Raw genomic sequence first — 13992 nt, 5'->3', positions numbered from 1 at the left:
AGCTGATGCGGAATGTGATTAAGTTCTCATTTTACTTTAGCCAAAGACGGTTATACTAGATTTTCGAATTTAAAGATAAGACCAGTAAAGATCATAAAGTGCTAAAATAGCGATACAACCCCAAAGAAAAATATCTACTACAGTGTGTGCCAGAACCTGGTGTCACAAGCTACGGGCGACTCGTAGAATATACACAAAAGAATAATACACTATCCTACTGTCTGAATCAGAATAGACAAAAACAAAAAAGTACAAGAAAGGACTTCTTCGGCTGCGGATCGGCATGAAAGAGAAGCAGCTCACCGTAGAAGTCCCCAAGCGTGCTCACTGATGCGCACCAGGGTGATGTCCAGATCCACCAGCCTCAAATCCTGTACATTTAAGTACAGAAGCGTAGTATGAGTACATAAACCACATGTACTCAGTAAGTATTCTGTCTAATCTCGAAGAAATAGAGACGGGAGGTCGACTTGATACTTACTAAGGTCAAGAAAATATAATAATAAAGTGAGATATATAGCATGAAGAATTTCCAATAACACAAGTTTAAGAGAAGAGTCATATTCATGTTCTTGACATAATTAAACTACCACTTTTCCCTTTTTCATATTAAACAAGTGATCATGTCATATCTAAATGAAAGCATATAAATCATGCACAATCATGCCGAGGTCGACGACCCGCTCCAACAAAAAATAAATTGTGCACTACCGAGGGTCGAGCGACACGAACCATAGATGCATCTATTCTCACCGAGGCGATCGGCCCGGTCCATAATCATCAAGAAAATATCAGGAAAGCACATAAGGCTCAATTACATACAAGGGAATTCCTACCAAGACTCAACAAACTCATAAGTTCACTTTTCATTTCCTCAAGTCTCTAGCAAATCATAAATGATCATATTGGCAATTTAAAACAAGAAATATTCCCCAATTAGACATGACGTGGGTCCTAAACTACCCGAACAATTATCATTATAGTAGCTACGCACGGACTCTCGTCACCTAGTACGTACGTAGCCCCCGCATTTAACAACAACTACTCATTTATAATCCTATGGGGAAAATTCCCTCTTACAAGGTTAGAAAGGAGACTCACCTCGCTCCAAAGTGCACTTCCAATGTCCAAGAACGAGCCCAAGTCCTTAATTCGAAGCCGAACAATCCCAAACTAATCAAACGAAGTAAGAACTAGTAAATAAAGGCTTACAAGGTCGAACTCTAACTATTTAGGCAAATTTTCTAACCATTAACACAAGTTTCCTAAATTCCGACCCCGGGCCCACGTGCCCGGATTCCGAGATTTTTCGAAGGAAGTTGTTCTCTATCACCTAAGGATCACAAATATATGATTTCTAGTTCATTACATGGCAAATTTTTATGATAAATTCTTAGTTTTATTAAAACCCTAGGTCTAGCTCAAATTCTTGATTTTTACTAAATTTTTGGTGTTTAATCTACCTAATATACATGTATTTAAGCTAAGGATGAAAGGAAATTACTTACCTTGCCAAGTTATGTGGGAACCCTCTCTTGGAAGAACCCAAATCGCCTAAGTGTAGAGTGAAAAATGAGAGAAATGAGTTTGAGTTCGTATTAAATGAACCCTTCTGCCCCCAGTTATTTTCGCATCTGCGGAAGAGTTTCCGCTTCTGCGGAATTTGGCCGCTTCTGCGGCTATTGGGATTTGGGGCTCAACCGCTTCTGCGGTCTGGGGGCCGCATAGGCGTAACCGCTTCTGCCGTCCCTGGGCCGTTTTTGCGGTTTCCCCTGGCCTGCCCCTTCTCCGCTTCTACGATCTAATGCAGCATCTGCGGTCCCGCTTCTGCGGTCCAAGAACCGCAGATGAGGTTATGACAGAAGCAGCAAGCTTCAGTCAATTTCCAAATTCTAACTTCACTCGAGCCTCGCTCGTTTGACGCTCGGGGCTCCCGTGCCCCGCCCGAACATACTGACAAGTCTGAAATCACGAGGCGGACCTACTCGAACCCTCGAAACACTCAAAACAACGCTAAATCGAGGAATCAACCCCAAAACCAAATGAATCAAATCATTGAACTTGAAGTTCTTAATTCTCCTCCAACGGGTCAAAATGCCCTTAAACTACTCGGATTGACACCAAATTTTACGGGTAAGTCTTAACTGATATTTCGGACTTGTACTAAGTTTCGGAATCGAAATCCGAACCTGATACCTAGGAAAACAATGATTTCTTAGTTTATTTAAACCTTTGAAACTTTAACTTAACAATTTCACATAAAAATTCATTACTTGGGCTAGGGACCTCGGAATTCGATTCCGGGCATACGCCCAGGTCCCATATTTTCCCACGGACCCTCAGAAATTGTCAAATCACGATTCCGGGTCCGTTTCCCCAAAATGTTGACCGAAGTCAAACTTGGCCTTTTTAAAGAAACTTAAAGAAGCAACTAGACTTATTCTTGCTCAAAACTCTTCTAAATTCCGAACCACCCGTCCCCACAAGTCATAAATTAGCTAAAGCAAGTGCGGAAAGTCTTATTTAAGGGAACGGGGTTCAAAAATGCAAAACGACCGGTCGGGTCGTTACATGATGGCTCGCAAGGTTGTCGTTGGTGGAGAGCAAATCAAGAAAATAAATGAAAAATTAAAAGCGAATAGGGAAGAAGAACCCCAAAAATCTGATGAGTCGTTCAAGTCTGCTACTGAGGGGGAAGAAATTTTTTCTTCTGAGACAGCAGGTAACATCTGGCCCTAAAGTTACTCCTGAAATCATCTCTGAGGTTGCAACAAATCTGGAAACTAGGTTTGTTCTAGTAGGAACTGTGGCTAGTGTTGAAACAACCGAGTCTGGGAAAATTGGTGGTAAAAACAAAAAGAGAAAAGAAAAGGAGAGTGAGGATGCTCGAAGTGCTGTGAGGGGAATGGGAAAAGGAGTGGTCGAATCTTTACCCACTCCTGTTGATTTAGCCAAAGAATCAGGTGCTATGGTAGTTTGGAGTGAAGAATCTGCTGGAGAAGAAGAGAGTGTGGGAGAAACAGGGGGAAGTGGGCCTGGAGAAGATGCTGAGGGGTTGGTTCGATTAGGGAAGGATGCTCAAGAACCTGTTCTATCGGAGCAGGAAACCCTCGTAGACCTATTGATAAAGGTATCTGACAGTTACAATCCTAAAAGGAAAAGGAGTTTAGGAGTCAAAGTCCCTGGTACTGCTAGGGCAAACAAGAAAAGAAAGGTTACTTTGTCTATCCCCGTAGAGACTCCTCCTACAAGAGGAAGAGCTACAAGGAGTTAGAAGAAGCAAAGTCAGGCTGAATTGGAAAAGGCCTTAGAAGAAAGTATGAAGAAAGTTGCTGCTGAGGGAAAGAAGAAGGTGGTTGAGCCTGTTAAGGCAGTTAAAATTGATGAGATGGACCTGGTCCTTCGGGATGAAGAGGAGACAGAAGAAATGGAGGTTGTGACTCCAAAGGCAAAGAAAGTCAAGGCTTCCGCAAAGAAGTCTGTTTCAAAAACAAAGTTTGTTGAGCCATCTACTTTGGCTAAAAGAACCAGGTCTACATTGAAATCAAGAAAGGTGAAAATAGTAGAGGAAGAAGAATGAAGCAGAGAAGAAGAAGAAGAATCTGATACTGAGAAGGACAAGATGGTTAAGTTTGGGAAGAGAACCATCTTGAAAGGTAGACTCCTCAGGGACTTGGAGGAGGAAGGGATGTTAATGCTGCTGGAGAAGTTACAATTGCAAGGTTGAAGGACATGGTCCTTCAGATGGATGGAAAGCTGGCCAGAACTGAGATTGTGGAGTTCATGGCAAATTGTGAGATCAAAGATGGTAGGGTCACCAGAGTGGTCAAGGGAGTAACATTAAGGGATGATAAAGAACTGGGAGAGATCTTAGGTGTACCTGCTGAAGGGCACAATGATTATAAGAAGCTCAAATGGCCAAGTCTAGAGAATCTCCCTACTGCCTTTGCCATCACTAGGACGTTCGGTGACAATGAAGAGGAGCTTGAGCCCAAGGCTATTTACAAAAGTGAGATGAAACCACCCCATAAAGTGTTGTTCGAATGTGTGAACAAAGTTGTGATTGCCACATTCATGGACGTGGTCCTTATGGAATGTTTGGACAGTGGGAGGCAAATTAATTAGCCTGGATTTATCATCCAGCTTCTTGACAGGGCTCTAAATGGCATCAAAACTCATGCCATTCCCTGTGGTTTTATTCTCACGGTTGTACTTGCACACTTCAAGGTACCCATCAAGAAATAGGAAGTTGGTACAAGCAAGGATCATTTTGGGGCAAAGACTCTAGCTGCTTGTGACTATAAAGTCCAATCCACTCCCAAAGAACCTGGTTCATCGAAAAAGGTACCTGTGAACAGCAAAGTGCGAGCTTTGGTGCAAGAAAGTGGGACTAAGGATGCATAAATTGAAAGGCTGAAGAAGAGGTTGGCAGAAGTGGAGACTGAGAGAGATGCTCTTAGAGCTGAGCTGGCAAAGGAGAAGGAGAAAAATAATGTCATTCTTCAGGATATACTGAAACTGCTTCAAGCCCATAACCAAGAACCTGGTCCTTCCAAGCCTTAAGACTCCTAGCCTAGTTAGACTAACCGGTGACCCAGATGGGGTTTTTTTGTTTCTTTTGCTCATGATCTAGTATTTTTATTTCTTTTTATGCTTTGTGGTAGGATCTTATCAATCAATAAAATTCACTGGTTTTGCTCTAATTATTTGTTGATATTTCTTAGATGGCTAATATCCCTAGATTAATAAGAGAAAATTGAATCCATGATTGCATTTGAGGTAGCCCCAGTGGCCATGAGTAATTTCTATTAAAATATGGTTATCTAACATGATTATGCAACTTTTTGATGATGCCAAAAATAAGAATTAGGTTGTGCTTTTACTTTGGAATGTGATGTGTATAACCTAATGAACCTGGTCCTTGATGATTAGTGATTTTAAAAAGGTAAAGTGCTCTAATTTTGTGTTGATGTTGAGCTGAGTTGAAACAAGGCCTACGCTTATGAAAAGCACAGAGTTTGTCATCATCAAAAAGGTGGAATTTGTTGGTCCAAGTGAAGTTTGTTTTGAAGATTGACAAAGGAACTCAAGCATGAACTAGGTCCATCCACAGTGTACACAGACATGGGCAGATTCAAGCATAAGGGATGCACGTGAGGGAGATAAGCTTAACTTGTTATATCAGATATCTCTTGATCGAAAAGGTTGCATAAATGATCAGGAAAAGGACTTCTTACTCAAAGAGAACACTATCCAAGATAAGGAAGAAATTAGAAGTTGAAGTTAACTAGAACTCTTCCACCAAGGAAGAGTATCGCATTGGAACTCTAGTTATTTTCTATTCTACTAACTCTATAAATTACAGGATGTTCTCACTCTACAAGCACGCACAAAAGCTGAATTTAAACGTGAATTGAGAGCAAAATAGCAAGGCACTTTGCAAGCAATTCTTGTGTGATTCAAGTGTGCGAACCTGAAGCTACATGAACCAGATGGAAGAACCAGTTCCAAGTGTGTGTCTTTTAATCTAGTTTCATTGTAGTAGGTGGTTTTCAAATTGTACCTTTCAGCTTTATCTAGAAGCAATTGTATTAGGTACTATGAGTATTCAAGTTAAAGTTAACTTGAATACTCAGAGCACCACAAAGGGATTAGAGGTAATCCCTTAGGTTTACAAAGAGTTTTTGTAAATGTTGTTTTGGCTTAGTGATTTAGTGAAGTGTTGGAAAAAATCCTACTGAGTAGTAGATCGTAGTTTTTTTACATTTTGAGCCGGGTGTTTTTCATGTAAAAATACTTGTGTTCTTTACCTTCCGCATTCGTTATTTTCGCAATAGTAGTATAAAGAACACATAGAAGAACCAGGTCTTCTATAATCTGTGCATGCGAAAATTGGACACAACACAAATCATCCCATCTTGTGTAGCATTGAGGTATAAGACATTAGAATTATTTCGGACCTAAACGAAATGTTGATGGTGATTGTCTAGTCTTGTAGGGAGAATGTGAAAAATCTATATATAACATTACTAACTTGTACTTTCTCTTTTTGTTTCCTTAAACACTTTCAGCCTTGAGTAATTAAACTAATGGTTGAGTATTTGCATTTCTTGACTAAACTAAGGGTGTGTTTGGTATAAAGGAAAATGTTTTTCAATTTTTCCATGTTTGGTTGGCTTAAATATTTTGGAAAATATTTTTCTCGTGAACTCATTTTCCTCCAATTCGAGGAAAATATTTTCCCTATCAATAGAAGGAAAAATATTTTCCATAACTCTTATTCATGTTATAGATAGATTTTTTTTTCATTTCATCAAAAGGGTATTTTTTTTTCAATTTAACAAAAAAGGTACTTTCTTTTCATTTCAATTTTAAAAAATAGTTACTTAAATTGTTGACGAAAATAGAATCCTGAAAACGTTGGGTATTTTGGGGGACAGCAAGGAAACATGGGGACTTATGGGAAGGGGGTGAGAAGAGTAACATAAAAAAATATTTTCTACTCTCTAACCAAACAAGGGAAAATAAGTGAAAAACCACTCTTTTCCATGAAAACATTTTTCATTTTCCATAGAAAATATTTTCCTTCCTACCAAACACACCCTAAGTGTAGAAAACGTAAACCGAGTCATATCACTGGTTAAATTTGTAGTTACTATGTTAGCTTTCAGATGTTAGCCAATTGGACTGCCTACTAAAGCTATAGTGAAAAAAAGAATCAAAGTTAGGAGCATCCCTTTCCCAAAGTCAAAAAGATATACAGGGCTTAGCCATATAGGGGTTGGTACTAGTACCTAGCTACTTATTATTCACCAGAAAATCTATGCATATTAAACTCCTTTTAGTTTAGACCTTCCAATTCAAGAACAATGAAGTTTTTCAAATGAAATTGAGTAGTTTGCTGTTATTTTCTTTGTTGAGTTGTGATAACTTTTCCTCTTTTGAAAATTAGCAAATACAAAATCGTACTTGGTGAGATGTCCAGGGCAGTCAAGCTGCTGCTCATTCCTACTAATTATTGATTGCATTATCTAGTCTTTGAAGTTGGTGTTGTTGTGGGCACATTGATGCTAAAGTAGATATAACATCTTTTGCCCACTCCTACATGGCTTGTCTAACAAAGCCAAATCTAGGTAAAGTAGAACTTCATGGGTCCAAAGGAGTTGAAAGCAAATTCTTGGCTGGGGTCAGGGTTAAATCCAACTAAAATTTTCTTCCATGTTCCCTAAGTTCTATTTTATATAATACTATTTCCTTATTAGTTTATTTCAAAAAGAGCATCATTTTTACAAATTTAAAAATAAACTTAAACTTTTCATTTTTGCATTTAATGATAAACTTTAACATATGTCATGTCAAAATTCATATAAACGTCACACAATGTATGACATATTTAAGACCTCAAATTTTAAAAATATTATTTTCTTAAATTTCATGCACAGTCAAACTATGACATACAACGGCGAATCCGCGTTAGTTACCATGGGTGCTTAAGCACCCATTGCTTTTGAAAACAACACTACTACTTATATAGAAAAAGTAGTAAATTATACAAATATATTAACTTAGCACCTAGTCTGCGTAGCAATTGTCAAATCAAGAATAATTGAGCACCCACGATTTAAAAATTCTGGATCCGCCACTGATCCCATATAACTTTAAATAGTAGTAGGAGTATAAAACAATAAGAATAGGACTCCATTTCCATTAAGAAAAAGAAAAAGAAAGGAATGCATGAACCTCCACCAAAGATGATTGTTTTGTCGGATCACTTCTTTTTAAGTATAACAAATACAACTCAGAAGAAGGATCTTCCAAGTTGATTAAAGGAAAGAAAAACGGATATATCTCCTGACCAGAAATGTGAAGACCAACGTGATGTATCCATTTAAGCTTTCGCTTTTCCTTTTTTATTTTTAATTTTTTTCTTTTTGGTGTGTAAAACAATTCAATAATAAGACCACGTTAGACTTACGGGTGTCAACTGTCAAGTCATTCAATAAAGATCCATGGCTAGCCCATGGTTAATTAGCGACCCATCGACAGATACTGTACGAGAGGACAATGGCCAGTATGTGCAGTCGCATTCACTACCGAGTCCCCGCACGCGGTCACATTAACAATGGATCCTGTGCACGAGGGGAGCTTAATGCAATGAGCTGTCATTTTATATTAAGCTCCCATTTATTTCAACAAAGTACTAGTGGATACTTCAATTTGTACCAATAAAGGATTTAGTGAATCCCCTTCATCGTAAAATTATACTCCTAATGTTTAAGTAGAAAAGAGTTTTTTTTTATTATATAAAAACCTTTCAATCCACTTGAGGTAATGACAAATGGTTCAAAAATTGGTTTTGGTCACAAATTAAAAATCCTAAGTATGAATTTTCTTGAATCCCCTTAATTATTCGGCCACTTGGAAAGACATTTATTCAACTATCCATTGGAGTTTGATAAACTGTCTTTCTCACACTTCTTTTTCGGATCATATTCTGAGATATATTCTCTAAATTGCAATAAAGTTCCCAAAATTTTTGTAAGTTTTCTCTTGTCAGAGCATAGCAAGTAGTACTAACTACTAAGTCAGTGTCAACATTAATTTGGACTTAAAATGACAAGATAACAACTTCTTCATTTATGATTAATTACACGAAGTAAGTCCTTTTTGATAATTAATAGGCAATAATTGGGTCACTTTTTAGATACTTCAGTTGTCTAATCTCGTTCTCGTCTGGTGAAACGATGATTTTTTGTGATAATTGTTTATCAAAAGCTTTGGATCTTGCATTTGATTTTGTTATTGAATCCCTTGTTGTGATGGAACCTTAAACTGATAGCTTTGTCTTCAACTCATTAATTTGATCTGGAACTAATTGATAGTACATAATAACTTCTACTTAATGCTACAGTTTAAAGGGCAGCCCGGTTCACTAAGTTTTCGCTATGCGTGGGGTTCGGGAAAGTGCCGGACCAAAAGGTCTATCGTACGCAGTCTTACCCTGGATTTCTGCAAGAGGCTGTTTCCACGACTTGAATCCGTGACCTCCTGATCACATGGCAACAACTTTACCAATTATGCCAAGGCTCCCTTTATACGTGATGCTACAGTTTCAGTCAAATAAAGTGGGAAAAGTCATGTCTGTCTACATTTTATTAGAAAATCCGGCAAATCCATATTTTCACTAAAGAGTCAGTTAGTTTCAGAGATGTATTATGTGCACATGAGAATGTTTTCCTGACATCAATGATCATATAGAGGCGACAAGTTTATATGACTCTGTCACAAATGTCAGACAAAAATGGTTTGTTCTTGTAATATGATCAGTTTTGGAAGAAAAAAATTAGAGTTCCCAAAAACTGATTTAGAACAGTTTTTTGGTGAAACTTTTTCTTTCACTTGCTTCCTCCGTTCACTTTTACTTGGCAGGTATACCAAAAATAAATTTTTATTTTTACTTGTCACTTTACGCATATCAAGAGAATATAATTTTTTTTTTGTTATACCCACAGTATTTATTACTCATTTCAAATCATTTTCTCAAATCCAATAAAATATACATATTAATATGGGTATCATGATAAATTATGCACTTCATTTTGTTATTTCTTAAGGGACGTGAAAAGTCAAAACGTGCCAAGTAAAAGTGAACGGAGGGAGTACAAAACTTCAACTTTTTTCAAATAAAATATATGTCCAAACATAACGTCTAACTTCCAAAATTTATTTTTCAACACAACTTCAAAAACTCTTTTTTCAAGTTTCCACCAAATCTATATCCATACGGATAAAACTGAGGTAATATAAACCTGCAGAAAACTGTTTAAAAGGTACCTAGACCTATATTTTTAGATTATTTTTCCAAATATTTTTTTGCTTTGTTCTTTCTTTTTACCTTTGGATCAAGACTATTGTGCATAGCTTTTTTTGGTCATGAAACACGAGACCTGGTCTCAATACAACATAAAGAGAACAAGAGGCAGTAACACAAATTCTCTATTCTGGGATAATCACAATTTCAGATTTAACCCATAAGCCATGAGAAAAAAATGAAGCAGGAGAGGAAATTAAATAAAGGTACAATCAGTTGTCAACTTCAAAGTTTGATATCTTTTTTCTGGTTCAATGAAAGATGAGTCTCGAAAAAGTTAAAGGGTGGAAAACAACTACACACTACAAATGAAATCTTTGAGGATTATGTTCAGTTTTTTGGACCCATCAATCAATGGATAAACCATTAAACATTTATGGCTGATCAGTACATCATATATATGAAAAGGGAATTGTTGAAAAGAATGTTATGCGCCAAGATGCCTAACATGGATGCATCCCTACACAAGAAAATAGTAGTATTGCTTTTTCATATTTTATAGCTTAGTGAATTCCAGTCTATCAGCTACGACTTAAGCCATTTCTTCTCACGTGGGATCCACTAAAGTTTTATTTTGACCAAATTTTGAAGCTAAATGTCGTTTTTCTCTTTTTTTTTGGTAATTAAATTTTTTTTTTAATTACCAGAATATTTACAAGTAAAGAGCCATAGCACGACTACAACTCAGTCTGCTATCTAACTATAGGACTGAAAAGAAACTATTTTCTACTAGGCTAACAAATACAAAATTGTTTAACCTTTTCTTTAATTCTAGTAGGAGCTCGGACATTACACACGTATGCTATTTCCTTCACTACTTGTTCTGCGTTCCTTGATCTCATTTCGAATCTCCGTTGATTTCTTTCAATCCATATTGCATGCACCCATTCTGTATAGGCCATCTTGAATATCTGGGCTTGCTGCGATTTACCTTTTGTTCTTTGGATGATCCACTTTTCCATTAGTTCCCATTGTGTTGTTCTGAAGCTTGGGGCCTGCATCCATTTTAGTACCCCTCCCAGACTTTGATAGAATAAGGACACTCCATGAAGAGATGGTCTCTTGTTTCATTTTGGTTGTTGCACAGCTTGCATTCATGATCCACACTTACACCCCAAGAAGCAATTCTATCTACAGTTAGAAGCCTGCCCTGCATTTGCAACCATACTGTGAATTGTGCTTTTGGTCGAGCATTATTGCCAAACCTCAGTGTTTTCCATGATATTTTTGCATTGTTTCCCAGTAACTGATAATAGATCTGCTTGATTACACTCCCTGCATTGTTGACTTGTATCAGTGGCAATGAGTTTCTTGCCTCAAACAACTTCTTTACCATCCATCCAGCTTGTTGAGGGATAGCCATTTGAGCAAATTGTTGGTTCTTGATATAGTATGCATGTAGCCATCTAATCCATAGCCTATCACTTTTGTGTTCTATATCCCAACTAGCTTTACTTATTGCAGCTTTATTCCATACTCTCATGTTCATCAAGCCTAGACCACCCATTGATTTTGGAGTACAGACCTTCTCCCAAGCAATTAAAGCCTTCCTAGTGATTGTATTTGTGCCCGACCACAAGTAGCTTCGACAGTAGGCTTCAATTGTATTTATCACTTTCGAGGGTATAACAAACAGTTGTGCCCAGTAAGCTTGAATACCAAAGAGGACAGTCTGGATTAGTTGGGCTCTACCTGCATATGACAGCTTCTTAGCAGTCCAAGAGGTGATTTTAGCCACCATCCTGGTAATCAATGGTTGCCACTAGATTAAGGAGATCTTTTTTGTTGCTAAAGGAATTCCCAGATATCTGAAGGGGAGTTCTCCTTTAGGGAATCCTAGAAAACTTAGGATTTGTTCCTGCACCTCTGGGGTCACCCCTCCAAAATAAATAGAGCTTTTCTCTTTGTTGGCTTGGAGGCCTGAAACATCTGAGAAATCTTGAAAGCATCTATGAAGGGTAGTCACTGATTTAACATCACCTTTAGAGAATAATAACAAATCATTTGCAAAAGACAAGTGAGTCAAATATAGTTTAGAGCACTTTGGGTGGTACTTGAATTCTTGGCTTTCTTTCACATCATTTAGATTCCTGCTGAGGTATTCCATGGAAATTGCAAAGAGGAATGGGGAGATTGGATCTCCCTGCCTGAGTCCTTTGGCTGCATTGAAAGGAGTTGTAGGTTCTCCATTCACCATAATTGAATAATTGACAGTTTTCACACACTCCATGATCCATCCAGTAAACATTCTAGGGAAGTTTAGCTCATCTAGGACTTTCTCCAGGTACACCCATTCCACAGAATCATAGGGCTTTTGGAGGTCTATTTTTATCATGCATCTAGGAGATACAGTTTTCCTTGTATAGGCTTTCACCAATTCTTGAGCAAGAAATATGTTATCAAAAATTTTCCTTCCTAGGATGAATCTTGTCTGCACCTCACACACAATTGAAGCAATGACTTTTTGGAGTCCTGATGCAAGACTTTGGAGATGATTTTGTATAACACAGTGCAACAAGCAATTGGCATGTACTCTTTCACAGTCTCAGGATGATCATTCTTGGGTATCAAAGTGATAAAAGTACAATTAATAGCTCTATTCATCTTGTTGCTTTCAAAGAATCTCTTTACTGCTGTTGTGATCTCAGGACCAACAATTTTCCATGCCTTTTGTAGAAGTAGGCATTATATCCATCTAACCTAGGGGATTTATCATTTCCAATTTCTTCTAGTCCATCAGCTATCTCCTGGTCAGTAACTGGAGCACACAGCAACACCTGTTGATCATGATTAAGCTTAGGTGCCTTATTGTAATCTTATTGACAGCTTTGAGATAGCAATTTGAGGTTCCCATCAATCCTTTATAAAAGGTCACAATTTCTTCTTTCAACTCATTAGGTTCAGATACCAGATGACCATCTTGTAAAGACTTGAGGTCTCTGATTTGCTTTCTATGACTTCTTTCTTTCATGACTGCAGCAAAATATTTAGAGTTTGAATCCCCTAATTGTATCCATTGAGCTCTAGACTTCTTCTTTAGAATACTTTCTTCAACCAGATTCCATTTCTCTAACTGCATTAGGGCTTCTTTCTCCTTTGTCACTAGAGTATCATCATAGTTTGCTCCCATTGCTGCTTGAACTTTTTGAAGTTCTTCTCTTGTCCTGTCAATTTTCTCTGTAGTTGCCTGAAACTCCTTTTGATTCAATTGCCTAAAAGCTGATCTCATTGCCTTTAGCTTGTTCCAAACATTCTTCATAGGATCATTATTCAACTGTTTCTTCCAATGTGCCTCCACTATTTCCAGAAATTGTGCATGCTCTCCCCATATATTGAACAACCTGAAGGGAACTCTGATCTTTTGGTTCATAGTGTGCAATGTCAACAGCATAGGTGCATGATCAGATATGTTAGGCAAATCATATTCTAACACTATATGACCCCATTTCATCATCCAGTCATGATTACCAAAAGCCCTGTCTATTTTGCTACTGACTCTTTCCCCTGCCTGTTGTTTATTTGTCCAGGTATAATAGTCCCCTTTCCATTGTAGTTCATTTAGTAAAGAGTAATTTATACAATCTGCAAACTCTCTAACCTCATTAAAAGTCACTGGATGGCAGCTTCTTCTATCTACAGTAGTTAAGATTGCATTAAAGTCTCCACAAACTAACCAAGGACAGTTAGTGTTGCTTGATATATCTTGCAAACTTGACCATAGACTTCTTCTTTCTTCTACAGTGTTAAAGCCATATACAATGGTTAGAACACATTGAATTTTATAAGCAGTATCTCTAACTTCACAGTGTATCAACTGAGCCTCCGCCTTTAGGGTATTTATACTATATTCTCCTTGATCCCACATCACCCAAATTCTCCTATTTGCTGCAGCAGAGTAATTGTTCACTATCCCCCAGTTTGGTGCAATATTTGAAGTTATTTTTGACCACCTCTGATGTTTAACCCTGGTTTCCAGCAGCCCCAGGAGTTTAATATTTTTTTTCCTTATATATTTTCTCAACTCTTTTTGTTTATACACTTTATTCACACCCCTAATGTTCCATATCAACCAGGTCATTGAGCAGTGATAGGTCCACCTGGTTCAGGTGGTTCTACTTGTC

Source organism: Nicotiana attenuata, unplaced genomic scaffold (assembly GCF_001879085.1).
Source record: "Nicotiana attenuata strain UT unplaced genomic scaffold, NIATTr2, whole genome shotgun sequence".
NCBI classification, from domain to species: Eukaryota; Viridiplantae; Streptophyta; class Magnoliopsida; order Solanales; family Solanaceae; genus Nicotiana; species Nicotiana attenuata.
The sequence above is the reverse complement of the archived record's forward strand: the minus strand, read 5'-3'. Positions refer to the sequence as shown.